The following is a 16,110-nucleotide window of genomic DNA, read 5'->3' as shown; positions in this document are numbered from 1 at the left end:
ATAAATTGATGAATATACTCGCTTTCCCTTTGCCTTCCCCTATAATGATATGACTAGCAAAACCGTGATCCACTGCCTAAACCAACTATTTTCAATTTTTGGTGTGCCCGATATGATACACACTGACCGGGCTGCCGACTTCCTTGCAGGAGAAATCAAAGATTACTTACGTGGCAAAGGTATCGCCACCTCTAAAACAAGTAGATACCACCCTGATGGTAATGGGTAAGTTGAGAAACTCAATGGAACTTTATGGAAGGCCATCCAAACGACCTTACACTCTAGCAACATGAAACTGCCCCATTGGGAAGATATACTACCAAATGCTCTCCCTTCAATTAGGTCGTTACTATGCACTGCCACTCCTCATGACAGAATGTTCAAATATAGTCGTAAATCTTCCTCCGGAACTTCTGTTCCCATTTGGGCGAAATCAGGCCCAATATATGGCACCAACCATACTAAGTCTAGTAAGCTCGACCCTCCGGTAACCCCTGCTACCCTATTAGACATCAACCCCTACTATGCTCGTGTACAATTACCTTCTGGCGCGGAAACTACTGTCAATGTGCGAGACCTGGCTCCTAACTCCTCAAATCAAGAAGACCAACACAATGAAAACAATCCTGCAAGCCCTGAAGCCCCTTAAGAATCGCCAACTGACGAAAACAATACCTACATGAAGGAGAAGAATCCCTTACCTGATCCTGAAAATATCCATGCTCCTCAAAATGTGAACGCTGAAGACCAAAATCCCTGTGAGTCAGTGCGGAGATCGTTCAGAATGCGACGATTTCCAAGTAAACATAAGGACTTCTTAACCTAGTACTAAACAGACTAAATTTAACTTCTGTAATTCCATACTTAATTATTGTTGAAGGAGAAAATGTTAGAATAAATTGCTTTGACTCTTCCGGAAATAAAGGATCGTAATTATTCCCCTTGGCCGGAATTAAGGATTCCGCCATATTGATTCTCGAAAACACGTGTATACTTTTAAGTTGATAAAACCTTTACGAAAGGCATTCCTGTTTACTCTTCTTTTATCTCTACTTATCATTTCACGTTGTAATCCCATAATCCCTTTTCCTCTTCCTGTCCCAAATAGAATATACTTCTCTTTATACCCGTTACACACGTGTTCGTGTCCTTCTTCAAATATTTGTTCCAGTTCCTTTTTTCTTGTCACTGAAATGCAACTCGCAAAACTCATTAATACACTAACAGAATCATCTAGCTTACTACTGGCTAAACTACGCATGTCTTCCTTAATACCATTCTGGAAGGTATTAACCCAAACGGCATCCGCGTCTAGAAATTCTAAATTTACAGTTTCAGGAGAAAAAACTAGCATATTGTTGCTCGGTTAAATCCAGAGACGTCAACAATCCTTCATTTGTCTCATTCATCGTTTCTCGAAAAATAACTTTAAGTCAATTTTTGTCCGACCTCATAATGCAAAGATTGAGGATAATTGCATCCATGACGAATAGCCTTTCCTCTATCATTGCACGGTAAAAAGAATCGGAAGACATGATGAGGCTTTTAAAAATGTTTAATAAATATAAACTTCAGATGATTAAATGTCATGCAGACTTCTAACTAAATGTTAAAACTAAATTTTCTTCCAAAGACAGTTACAACAAATACGCATTAAACTGATGTTTGCGTATGTAATAATATTAAATAATAAAATTGTGCAAATAAAATTATCAATCTATATAGCCACAGTTGGTTTTAATGAAGGAGAAAATCCAGTTCCAAGGAGGCACTCTGAATTGACGGAAATTAAATAATCCCCAAATGACTTTATCCTTCATGACTGAGGACAGAAATAAATTTCTTACATTAACTGTAAATTTGCAGAAGAAGTTTTCGAATTTTTCTTATTGAAAAACTACAAATAAATTTCCCTTCTCTGACTGAGGGCCGTTTTTTGGGTTTTTTTTTTCTATTTTAACTAAAAAAAAGTGCAAAAGAATTTTTTTCTCACAGGGAACAATATAACTTTTGATAGTTAGATAAAATAATTTTTTCTTTTATCAAAAGAAAGACAGAATAATTTTTTCTTTTATCAGAAAAATTGCAAAAGAATTTTCTCTTTCTTCTTTAACTCTTAGCAGAAGAACTTTGTTATTTTTCTTCTAACTGATAACCTACAGAAGAATTTGTGGCTAAGATATGTTGATGACACCTTCATACTCTGGCCCCATCAGGAAGACATCCAGGCTCTCCTAAACCATATGAACTCAATAAGACCATCGATACAGTTCACAATGGAGAAAGAAAAAGATAACCAACTGGCCTTCCTTGATATACTCATATCACGCACAGAGCATGGGTTTAAGACATCCGTATATCGCAAGCCTACCTTCACCGGACAATACCTAAACTTCAACTCCCATCACCCATACAATATCAAACATGGAATCGCACGCTGCTTACAACATCGAGCAGAGACAATAAGTAGCGACACCATTACATACTACCAAGAAATGGTCAGGTTGAAGAATACCCTCCGTCGTAACAACTACCCCGATAGCATACTATCCACCAGACGTGTTAATAGTATAAGAGAGGAGAATGAAACCCAAAAACCTCCAACGGTCTGCCTTCCATACATACGAGGCATCTCCGAAAAGATTCAGAGAATATGTACCCCCTACAACATCAGGACGGTATTCAAAAGCGAGTCAACACTCAGACGACACCTTGTACGAGTGAAGCCCCGCATGGATGAAAACATGACCAAAAACTGCATATACTCCATCCCATGCAGTTGCAGAAAGGTTTACAAGGGTGAAACATGCCGCCCCCTTAAAGTAAGGGTGGAAGAACACCGAAAAGCGGTAACTAAAGGGGAGACGGAAAAATCGGGTATAGCCAACCATGTCTGGATGGAGAAGGGGGACCATTGCCCCCTATGGGATGAAGTAAAAATAATAAACAGAGAGACCCACTGGAAAGTGAGAAAACTTAAAGAAACAGCTCACATGCTCGGACATAACAACCTACTGAGCAAACCAAGCATAGAGCTGAATGCAATTTGGACACCTCTGATAGAGAGAGAAAACCTTGAATAACAACATAGGTTTAACATTAACAAAAACCAACTAAGAATTGTCCTAGTGACATATGGCCGAGTGGTCCTAGACGTTGTATCAAAGTTTACAGTTACCCAAAGGTGCTGAGTTCAATCCTGAACGAAGGCAGTGAAAAAGTAACATTGAAAACAGAGAATCAGCAACTATGTCCCAAAGCCTAGCTGGAGTCCGAACACGGTACTCCCGTAATAATAATAAAGGGCTGGGTTCGAGACTCCTAACAAACGGTTCACCTGACGAAGGCCGGAGGGCAAAACGGCCGAAACGTTGTGACAATAACAACCAAGATGAGGAAGTCAGTCCGACAATCTCAATCAAAGGAAATTTTGTTTTTAAACTTTCTTAAAACCTAAGGCACTATGACTTGGATATAAATTATTAAAGAAATAAATTCTTTGTTGAACTAAACGTATACAGTTTACCGGGAAAAAATATCTCCCAGGAAACCTATTTCTTCTTTAGACTTTTTCTTTCAAATCATTAACAAATGATTTTAAAATCATATGCCTATGGGGAAATAAATTAATCGTCGATAAATAAATTTATCGGAAATAAAAAACAAAAATTTATAGGAGAGCAAAATATCTCTCAATAAATCTGCAGTTTCGGACTAAACTATCGGGAAATAAATATTTTGTTAAATTATCGTATAAGTCACGAGGTAAAAGGGTAATTTCTATTGTGCTGACAAAAGAACTCTCTTCTATGCCTTCCGGAAGCGAATTACTTCCCTTACCGGAAGCGAATTATTTCCCTTTAGTTTTTAACACGTGGACTCGCTTCTCCGCGTTGTTCTTAGTGAAATAAAGCTTACTTTAAGCTCACTCAGTTCTCCTGTCCTATTTATCACAATTTATTTCACTAAAGAACTATGGAGAAGTACCTGAAACCCGAACGCCTCAATTTGGAACCCACAAAGGCGGACGCAGCCGATATATGGCGACACTGGAAGAGGTCGTTTGTTATATTTATCGAGGCGGTTAGTGGTCCGCAACTGACAGACGAGTTAAAACTCAATTTATTAATCAACCTGATGTCTCCAGCGATTTATAAACACATTTCTGACGTTAATGACTACCAGACAGCTATGAACACCCTAGAAGAGATTTTTGTTGAACCTAAAAACAGCATCTTCTGTCGTCATTTACTGGCAACTCGTCGTCAATAAAGAAACGAAAGCGTGGACCAGTATTTACAGTCCTTAAAAGAACTTGCTAAGGATTGTGACTTTCAGGCTGTGTCGGCAATACAAGCGAGGGATGAATACATCAGGGATGCATTCATAAACGGAATCGAGTCGTCCCACATCAGACAGAGGCTCCTGGAGAACAAGAAACTCGACCTGCATACTGCGTTCGACCAGGCTCTCACGCTCGAGACAGCTCAAAAACAGTTGTCATCGTACGCTCAGTCGGACTCCTTGACTGCGTTGATATCTGCAGTCGGAACGGAAGAAGACGACAACCAGTCTAGATGCGAGGAGCAATCCACAGTAGCGTCACTCTCAGGACAGAAATGCTTCTTCTGTGGAAACCCAAGGCATGACCGGGCGAGGTGCACCACCAGAAATTCTTTTTGCAAAAACTGTAAGAAGAAAGGGCATTTCGCTCGTGTCTGCAGATCGCCAACGGCTGCTGCTGCTATAAACTACGGTGAGTCTCTTCTTGCTTCGTCAGTTCCTTCTCTTAACTTTTCGGAGAGTCTCTCTCGTTCGTCCTTATGGGGAAAAATCAAAGGTGAACCCATGAGGATACTCATCGATACTGGTAGCTCAAAAAATTTTATCCATCCTAACAAAGTTAAGGTACTCGGGTTAACGGTCCTGCCAAGTTTTGAGAAGATTTTGATGGCTAGCAGTTCTCATTTGTCCTCTACTCTCGGTCATTGTGTTGTATCTCTGGGTCTGAATAGAAGGGAGTACGATAATGTCAAGTTATCGATTATGACCAACCTGTGCAGTGATGTAATTCTCGGACATACATTTCTGAACCAACACTCGTCGGTAGAAATACCTTTCGGAGGACCCCTCCCCCCCTCTCACTGTTTGTGGGCTTATCGCCATTAAAAATGTCCCTTACCCGTCTCTCTTTACAAACTTAACCCCAGACTGTCGCCCAATTGCAGTTAAATTCAGGAGACATACCCTACCAGATGCCAAATTTATTAAATCGGAAATAACCTGCATGCTAAAGGAAGGTATTATAGAGCCCTCTCAATCTCCATGGTGAGCCCAAACGCTCGTAGTGACTCCTGAGAATCACAAGAAGAGACTTGTTGTGGATTACTCTCAAACGATAAACCGTTTCACTCTCCTAGATGCTTATCCTCTTCCTCGAATGGAGGACATGGTAAATGAGATTGCCACTTATCAAGTATTTAGCACTCTTGATCTAACTAGTGCTTATCAAGTTGCAATCAAGCCGGAAGAACGAAAATACACAGCCTTCGAAGCTTCTGGATCCCTGTACCAGTTTCGGCGAATTCCGTTTGGAGTAACCAATGGAGTAGCTAGCTTCCAACGAGTAATCGACGATATCATCAAACGAGAAGACCTCCGAGGAACCTTCGCCTACATCAACAATGTTACAGTTTGTGGAGAAAATCAGGCAGATCATGATGCTAATTTAAAATGTTTTATGAAGGCTGTAGAGAAATATGGACTGACACTGAATGAAAGCTAGTGTCACTACTCTCTTGTTTCAGTAGACTTGCTCGGCTATACAATAAGCAAAGGTTCGGTAAAACCAGACACTGACAGGCTTAAAGGGTTGATGGACTTGCCTGTCCCTCAGGATTCTCCTTCTCTTCGGCGAGCTATGGGAATGTTCTCCCACTATTCAAAGTGGATATTTAACTTCTCTGAGAAACTACATCCCCTAACTAAGATTACCAACTTTCCCCTCTCTAACTGACGCCTTTAGGGACCTAAAGAAAGATATTGCTAAATCCTCTCTAGTAGCCATAGACTCCTCTCTTCCCCTTGAGGTTGAAACTGATGCCTCGGAACATGCCATCGCTGCCTCTCTGACCCAGAACTCTCGGCCAGTGGCCTTCTTTTCCAGAACATTAACCTCCGCCGAGCAAAAGCACTCCTGAGTGGAAAAGGAGGCCTATGCAATTGTGGAGGCGATCCGAAAATGGCGACATTTACTGCTCGGGAAGCATTTTAAGCTAACCACTGACCAAAAGTCTGTCTCTTTTATGTTCGACCCTAAAGGAAAGAGCAAAATAAAAAATGAAAAGATAACAAGATGGAAGTTAGAACTTGCCTGTTTTAGCTATGATATTGCCTATCGACCAGGGAAACAAAATGTTACTGCAGACACTCTGTCTCGAATTTGTTCTTCCGCCACCTCCGCTGACAAATTACACTCATTACACACAGACTTATGCCATCCGGGGTAACCAGGATGCTACATTTCATCAAAACCAAAAATCTGCCGTACTCTGTGGAGGAGGTGAGAGCTGTTTCGAAGACTTGCCGGGTATGTTCTGAAGTAAAACCTAGGTTCTTTAAGTTGGCACCTCAGATTCTCATTAAAGCAAGTCAACCATTCGAAAGAATAAGCGTGGACTTCAAGGGGCCGTTACCCTCAAATTCTCGCAACCGGTACCTTCTGACAGTGGTTGACGAATACTCTCGTTTCCCCTTCACTTTCCCCTGTGTCGACATCTCAGCTTCTACTGTCCGAAAACACCTAATTAGCTTATTCTCCATGTTTGGAAATCCTTCCTTTGTACATTCTGATCGTGGAACAGTCTTCATGTCAGACGAACTAAGAGAATTCTTACTTTCTCGTGGCATTGCTACTAGCAGAATAACTGCCTTCAATCCTCAAGGTAATGGACAAGTGGAAAGATATAACGGTATTATCTGGCAAACAGTGAGTCTAGCTCTACGCTCAAGAAATCTCCATGTTACAAATTGGGAAAGTGTGCTAGATGTAGCCCTCCACAGCATCCGCTCATTGCTTTCCACCTCTACGGACAGCACTCCTCACGAACGTCTCTTTAATTTCCAAAGGAAATTAGCCACTGGGAATTCTATGCCCACCTGGCTAACAAATGCTAAATCTGTTCTTTTAAAGTGACATGTACGCGGGAGCAAATACGAGCCCCTAGTCGAGCCTGTAGACCTACTTGAAGTCAATCCTAGCTATGCTCATATCCGTTTCAATAACGGACGGGAGATGACAGTGTCCCTACGCCACTTATCTCCATTGGGTGATAGATCGAGCATTCTAGAGGCAGAAATAGATCCCGTGCCGGAGAACCAACAGCTACAGGACGTACCTCAGCAGTCCGATTCGGACCCCCTGCCACGAGTGCATGAAAACTCTCCCCTCGAGAATTCGGTTCCTACTTCTCCCCAATCAGACGATCCACAGAGGAGATCATCGGAGGACAATGAGGTGCCGAATCTTCGACGCTCTACTAGAGTTCGTCGAAGCCCCCAATATTTAGCTGAATACTATCTGCTTTGAACTTTTCTTTTCTCTTTTGCTTTGCAGCTTAAACAGAAACCCGCTCCTGCAGTTCCTGGTAACCCTACATCCTAAGATCATCATACGGCCTCGGATTCCTCTGAGTGGCGTAGAATGTGCTGACAAAAGAAGAACTCTCTTCTATGCCTTCTGGAAGCGAATTACTTCCCTTACCGGAAGCGAATTATTTCCCTTTAGTTTTTATCCTATGTATGAAATGTAGAACACGTGGACTCGCTTCTCCACGTTGTTCTTAGTGAAATAAAGCTTACTTTAAGCTCATTCAGTTCTCCTGTCCTATTTATCACATCTATATACGAAGGATAAAGACAAATAATACAATAATACAATAATATACCAACAAATGTTATTGTTACATGCGTTCAACTAATGTAACAAGTAAAGGAAAATGTCAATTTTAGCATATAAAATTATCTATGGAAAATTAGTAAATAGCATATTTATTTGCCATGTACTTAATGCTAATATTTGAGAGAATTCTATATAGCGTTGTAGCAAATAGGAAGACGCATGTTATTTAAATAAAGGGCGCCAAGCAAAAATGGTGGAAAAATAGCTTACAAACATTACATATAAAACATACAAAAATGGAAAAAAAGCAACCAGTTACTTAACCAAATAAATAATTGGGTCTTGCTCGAAAAGTTAAGTCTTTAGATAGGGAGAAATGTAACTATACAATAAACAATGGGCTATATATATATATTATTCCTTAATTGGAATTTTTTATTTTTGAGATGAGCATTTTTTATGTTTTTATTTTATTTTTATTTCGGACTATTAGTCTCATCTTTATTAGTTGTTGTTTGTTTGTTTTTATTGGTTCACAACGTTTCGGCCAACTTCCTCTGGCCTTTGTCAGGTGGTAACCGCGACGGATAGGAACTTCGAATCTCCTAACTGCATTCTCAGCCATCACTGCCATCCGTAGTTGTCGTCGTCTCACCACATTTTTGACCAATTACCTCTGGCACGCTTTGGGTGGGATTGAAACCGCTATCTTCAGACAATGTTCATCTGGAACCGTAGAGATTCAACGTCTCTATCGTGGCGCAGTTGATAGAGACGTTGAATCTCTACGGTTCCAGATGAACATTGTCTGAAGATAGCGGTTTCAATCCCACCCAAAGCGTGCCAGAGGTAATTGGTCAATAGTCCGAAATAAAAATAAAATAAAAACAAACAACGGGCTATTGTAAAGGGATAGGAACCAAGAAGAGAATGGCAAGTCTGCGTGCTGACATCACGCACACAAATTGAGAAAATAATGAGACAATTCTAAAGAAAAATGAAGTCGTGTCGTGTGTAATTTATAATATACCTACGAGACTCGTGGCCACAAAGGTAAAATTAGAAATTGTGACTAAAAGTTAACAGATTTTAAAGCGAAATATCTTATGCAGTTTGTAAACGCATAAGACTTTGAGAAGATAAAAGCGAAATGGCGTATTTTGTAGTTGTCATTACCAACACATGTTTTTTTGGTGTAACAAATATTTAATAAAATGGGGAAAGAAAAATAATAAAACAAAGAATGTAAGCAAAATCTTGTGAAGTCAAAGTGACAATAAAAAACGGATGAAAATATAAAAAGGAGCAAATTAAAAACAAAACCCGAAGAGAATATCGATTTAGTCAAGTTTTATTGAAAGAAATAAAATTCTGAATTGCTTTTATTTCCCAAAGCAAGGGTTAAACTTATAAGTAAAATGTGACCTTAAGTACTAATTATAAAAATAAAACAAATAGAACATGCAAAAAAAGGTGGTCTCTAGTTGAGAGAGTAATTCTAGAATTAATTCTGTCGAATGAAACGACAAAGTTAAAGTTATTATCCAAATGATAGTAACAAATTTAAAAGGGGGAAATATACATTGTCCCTTTTAAAATAATGATACAGAAAAAAGTCTTAGTTGATATGTAAAACCTGAAAGGAAAGAAACATGCAAAAAGGTGTCTTAAAAATGTTCTTTCTTTCAGTCCTTTTCTTGGAAAGGCATTCTCTCAATCTCCTAGAACCTTCTGGTTCTAATGTAGATTTTTCTCTTTTTAAAATAAAAATGCCCTGATGAGAAGGTTGGTTGTTTTTGTTTTACGGCATATCAACCCTTTTCAGGTTATTTAATGCCGAATCTAGTTATTTTGAGGAACGATTTTTAATGGAGTATATTTTTTTTAAGTCAGATTCTATTTAACCCATAGTTGGGACCCTAACAGGTACTACCACTCCGGGTCAGAGTGGACCTGGAAACAATGGGAATTAAAGGGTGGCTCCACACTCCCCAAGGTCCGCAAGGTGGGGCCTCACCATCGGATATAGTTTTAGGTCATATCCAGGAGCCTGATGAGAAGGGAATTTCGGGAGAATTGTCTTCCAAGACGGTCACTTTCCTTACGTTACTTTCCTGGAGAACACTCCGATAATCTGCTCGTCTTCTTGTCTGACAGGCCAGCAAATTTAATTTCTGTTTATTACAGAAAAATATCTAAAAAACCACAGGTTCTTTCGTTCGTTTTTTTAAAGACTAATAGTTTCCCAGTTGGTAAAATCTTGTTGCCTTATAATTAGCTTGAAATTGTAAACGTTTTTCCCTAAAGAAGAAACCCCCAGAACATGACATTTAACGTCCAGAACTTTTTCTTGGCAGAGTTCGATCAGCTTGCATTCTTATCAGAGATCGGGGAAACTTAAAACTGAGAAAAACGGGCAAAAAAGCCCTTCCTCCCTCACCTTTCCTGCTCCCGACAGGGCAAGAGGTGACGACTCCTGGAATAGTTGGCGATGATGAGAGGCAAAGAATCTCAGCAGCGCTACCACGACTGCCAGCCACACCAGGTCAAGCAGTATAGGTATTTTACTTAATAAAGGCAAGAAAGATACGAATCACACTCTGCCTCCTGGCACCAGTTGATGGTTGCAAGGATTAAAAAAATAAAATTCTAAAACAAGTTTAGAGTCGTATGTATTAATGTTTAAGTTTTTGGGGGGATATATTTTGCAAATTTCGCTTATGTGTATCGAATTCATTAAAAATAAAATATATGAAGGCATAAATATCAAATATTTCATTATTATTTGGATTAGTCGTATTACTGTTAATATCCAAGATGAGAACAGTAGACCGAATAATCTAAATAATTCCTCATATAAAAAATTGCGAAACTGAATATTTCACATAAACAACTAAAATAAGAGGAAAGAATTGCAGTCAAATGACAAAACAGATTTGAACCAAGAAGTAAACTATAACCGCATGATTATGAAACTTACAATATATTGTTATCAAAACCTATTGGCTTAAACTTACGATGACCTTCTCTTATAATTCTAGACTTTATCCTGCTAATTAACCTGTCTGTAAAATTAACATTAAGCGAACATATATTAAAGTGTAGTAGCTGTTTCTATTTTCTACCATATCGATTTTCATAATTTTTTATATAATCATCTTAAAAATACGAGGAATACGTAGATGTCATTGTTTTCATGTGAAATTCAGTATTACGATTTCCGAAATTTCGTCCTAATAGTGTAGAAGCGCCAAACTTTCTAAAAATAGCACACGAATTTAATTACTTTGACAACTTTATTTGTGTAAAAAAAAAAAATTAAATTCTACTTTCTTCATTTTATTTTAACTTCACATATTCCCTAAGAAGAAACGTTTATTATTCGAAAATTAGGTCCAAATTTCGGTAAATGAACGTTTAGTATAACCAACTCTAAGACAAGGGCACAAAAGGCGAAGTTAAATATATTTGAATCAAGAAAGTGAAACAGAACCATAAAATTAACAATTGAAAAAAGTGTCACTGTTTATTTTATGTTTACAATATTTGAATACAGAATTTACTGCACGAGTATCACGTGAGACAGAGTTCAAATTATGGAAGATAATGTAGTTTGTTTACAAATTGTCATTTCTTTTTATCAAAATATAATACGGTAGGTGTATCAGAATTTTGGTGGAAATTTTGACACTCCTAACACAAAACTGCGAATAAAATACACTCGAAAATAGTGTCTATATGGCTTTTAAGTTCTCTCTTTTTATTTTATTTCAGTTGGTTTTACAAGATCAAGGAGTTTCCTGTTGGATCATACACTTGATTCCATGACGATTTAAATTTATATATAAAGCCTCTTTTAATAATAGATGTTGTTCCCTTTATGGCTGCTATCTGTATTTTGTTAAAATGTCGTTTTTAGATCATTCTTTGAGTCCTGATATTTTATCTTGTCCCATTCAGCTCTTTTAAGGCCACAATCCTTTGGAACTGTGACATCAATAATGAGCACAGTTTTTTGGGGCTTCTTCTATATTACAATGTCTGGTTAAATGTTTTTATGTATCTCTCCACCTGTATGTCAGTGTAATAGAACACTGTCACCTTTCTGTTTCATGTTATTGGTGATGGTTCATGATCCCAGATGTTCGGTGATTTGTCAAGCTGCATCTCTGAACAAATTAACAAAACTTGCACTGGCTATTTGCTTGTAGGTCAGCCATTTTTTAAATGTATTAGTAAGTCCTGATCTTGTCCAGCTACAATGAGTTTTTTCTCATCAAATGGACGTTTCTCATTTTTGAACAATTAGAGTGAAGCATTTTTGTCTATATACTCCTTGTTAAGCTTCTTCAATTTCCGGCTCTCTTATATTGTTTCTATCTCTTTTTCTTGTTTATATCTCAATTTCTATGTATCTCTTTTCCTTTTCTTGGAATCTGTCTTGTTGGTTTATTATATACCTCGGCAATATTCTCTAGTATGGCACCCCCAAAGTTTTCAGCAAGCTTTGTGATTGAGGTTTGTTGGAGCTGGTGTTCATAGTGATATCTGTTGAACTTTTGATGTACTGCCCCATGCTTACTAGGGTGGCTCAATATACCTTATTTCAGTGAGGCCTAGATCCCTCCTTTTTCTGTGGTAGGTGTATCCTGTCAATGCATTGGTTTGGTATATTATTTTTTGTAAGGATGGCAGTTTGCTTGTTTTTGTATGTAGCCTATTGATATTATATTGATATGAGTTCACACGTCTCACTAAATTTGATCAGAACACAAACATATTTCTTTAATTATTGGTTTGTTTCACTAAATCTAATTTGTGAGAACAAGAATATTCACATACTTCAAGAGACTGTTGCTTTTCCCTAATGTGAGTTCTCATCTGTTTCTCTTTTTTTTATATTTTACTTTGGTTCGTTTTAAGAGATCATAATGCTCCATCTTGGAGCTAACACCTGGTTTTATTATGATTTGACTTTATATCTGAGAGTTCTTTTAAGAACAGATGCTGTTCCTTCTATGGCTGCTATCTGTATTTCATGCCAGCTTAATCTTCCAGAAATTGTTTTCAAGTATTTCCTAAGATTTTTTTTCAGTAGGCCAGGTGCTCTTATTACAACTGGTATAGTGCCGATTTCTTTAAAGGACCGTGTCGTTTTTAAATCATTCTTTAGGTCCTGATATTTTGTTATCTTTTCCCATTCAGCTCTATTAAGGCCATAGTCATTTAGAACACTTTCAGCGATAATGAGCGCGGTTCTTTCAGGTTTTTCTTATATTAGAATGTCTGGTTTAATGGCCTTGTCTTTTATTTAATTTCTTGCCTTTATATCTTTGTTATAAAACACTGTCACTTTTCCGTTTTATGTTATCGGTGATGGTTCATTTGACGATCTATCAAGTTGCATCTCCTCACAGATCTTCCAATGGAGGTATTTACATATTTTATTGTGGCGGACATTGTAAAGGCTTACTGCCAATAAGGTTTAGCATCAAGACATTAGGTTACTCGAGCTTTTAATCGCTGTTTGGCTGAGCCTGCATTGGCCATTTGTTTATAGTAGGGGTAGGCTATAGAAACAAAATTTTTCAAATAAATGCCAAAAGTGGCTTATTACCTTCATTTATATGTAAATAGATGGGAACAAGTGATTTTTTTCAAAACGGGTCAAAATTGGAGGGTCGCTGGCCCCAAACGTGATTTGACCGCATCGACGCGTGAAAATGGCCCAAATTTCGCCCCCGAACACACTTAATCATTTATTGAAAGCCACAGGGTGCATTTTTTGACTATAAATGCATTTGTATCATTACATCTAACATTCTCATTGGCTATCCCACAAGTATAGGGCTTTTTAGGGTATCTCAGAGTCCAAAATTGGTCAAAATTACCCCAAAATTAGCCAAAAATGGTCGGAAATCACGGATTTTCCAAAATTCGCCTCCTAAGCCACACAGGGTGCAATTTTTGACCATAAATGGGTCTATATCATTAAATCTAACATTCTCACTGGCTATCCCACCTATATAGGGCTTTTCAAGGTATCTTAAGGGTCCAAAATGGGTCAAATTTACCCAAAAATTAGCCAAAAATGAACGAAACTCACGGATAATCCCCAAAATGCAGGTATTATATCTCATCGGGCTCCTATAAACACTCCTGTATGGCTTTTTACAGTTGGAAGACTGAAATAACCACCCTGTTATCTTATCCATTTGTATTTAGGGTATTTAGAGATCTTTGGGGGATGTAAAATGAGTCAAAACAATCCAAAAATGACAAAATTACGCTTTACCGTACATAACATATGAATAATAGTTCATTCATCAATCATACTTTTTAGAAACATCGTAACTTTACTACATCAACTTCTCAGAAAGTAATTAATTGTAAATTGAACATTGAATGTCAATAAAATGCTGTCCAAGAAGAGTCTGAATTCATATTGTTCTCATAGTTACCCCAAAATTGATGAAAATGGCCCTCGATTCGCTATTTCTCGATTTGTAACCAATATATTGAATAACTTGATAAAAGGTATGAGTAATTAGCAAAGGAATTATTTTGTTATTTCAAGACACAGCTTCACTTCACATTGCTTTAAAATTATTCAACAGTAAAATATCAATATAATGCATTAAAGAGCTCGTCAATCACATCATTATTCTCTAGCACAAATACTGGTTTTCGTCTTGTCAAGTTCCATGCACCAATGACATTGCATGACAAAAATTGAATTTTCAATGTCTTCTGCTCTTCAATTCGGGAAGGATACAGTTCGCAGATTGTAAGTGACATGTGTTTGGGTGGTGATCTCGGTACATGGGACAGTGCTACGGATTGTACCCGATCTGTTTAATGAGTAGTTCAAATTGTTTGAGGTATCATGCTCTGGCAATTGGTCACTTATACCCTCCACTTCAAATTGATCATCGTCCAAATCCAAACGATTGTGCAGTTCTTGCTCTGCCAGAAACCGTTCATGTTCCATATCGACGTGGAAAGTGTCAATGAGCCATTTGCGAGAGAGAGAGACTTTTGATCGACAAAGAATCTTCGTTCATGTACATCAAATTCATCAGGATTCACATCTTTTGAAAGTATATTGAGAAGGACATGGTGCTCTCGTTTCCATTTAATCATATTCACACGTCTGGAACCCTTTGCTTTGTAGACATCTTTGTCGTAAATTTTTAGCGATCGATCAAGTTTATGTTTTATCCCAGGTATTATAACATAACGAACATCACTTCCAAAGGCTTTCTGCCACAATTGTAGTAATCGCAAGGAGAACTGGTGAATATGATTTTTCTGTGTCTGTGTTACTAACTGAAAAAGAAAGCAAAGTTCAATCAAATTCACAATTAATGCAATGCAATGTTATTGTGTCTATTTAAAGATGCCATTGCATTGTTACACAAAGAAAACATTTCCTTATTTGGTAATTTTCCATCTATAACTCAAATTAAGCCCCTTTTTGACAACCTATGTTGATTCTTAGGGACTTTTTGACTCTCTTTGGCTAAATCGGCCATATTTAGCCCCTTTTAAAGGTCCTTATACCCCTCATTAACAGTGCAAAAGTTAGGAGAGTGCCTGCTTCAAGCATTTCCCAACAGTTTCTGCCATGTAGAGGTGTCTTTGGGCCCATGGGAGGTGCATTTTGGAAAATCCGTGATTTCCGACCATTTTTGGCTAATTTTGACCAATTTTGGACTTTGAGATACCCTAAAAAGACCTATACTTGTGGGATAGCCAATGGGAATGTTAGATTTAATGATACAAATGCATTTATAGTCAAAAAATGCACCCTGTGGCTTTCAATAAGTGATTAAGTGTGTTCGGGGGCGAAATTTGGGCCATTTTCACACGTCGACGCGGTCAAATCACGTTTGGAGCCAGCGACCCTCCAATTTTGACCCGTTTTGAACAAAATCACTTGTTCCCATCTATTTACATATAAATGAAGGTAATAAGCCACTTTTGGCATTTATTTGAAAAATTTTGTTTCTATAGCCTACCCCTATTTATAGGCCAACCATTTTTTTAAATCCATTTCTAAGCCTTGTTCTTGACCGACTACAATGAGTCTTTCCACATCAAATGGTAGTCTCCCATTCTCTAGCCATTGAAGTGAGGCATCCCTGTCTATATACTCCTGGTTAAGTTTCTCCAGAAACTTCCCTGCTCTTGTATGTTCGTTCTGTCCT

At 38.0% G+C, this 16,110-nt stretch overlaps 1 protein-coding gene across 1 annotated transcript in view; it reads left to right on the top strand.

Moving 5' to 3' along the window:
- LOC145263896 (hydroxyacylglutathione hydrolase, mitochondrial-like) overlaps positions 1-16,110 on the top strand; it is a 257,028-nt gene that overhangs the window by 35,590 nt on the left and 205,328 nt on the right. The window lies entirely within an intron of this gene.

Source organism: Euprymna scolopes, chromosome 39 (assembly GCF_053919585.1).
Source record: "Euprymna scolopes isolate OS-2025 chromosome 39, ASM5391958v1, whole genome shotgun sequence".
Classification (NCBI taxonomy): domain Eukaryota; kingdom Metazoa; phylum Mollusca; class Cephalopoda; order Sepiida; family Sepiolidae; genus Euprymna; species Euprymna scolopes.
Note: the sequence above shows the minus strand (reverse complement) of the source record. Positions and strands in the feature narration are given on the sequence as shown.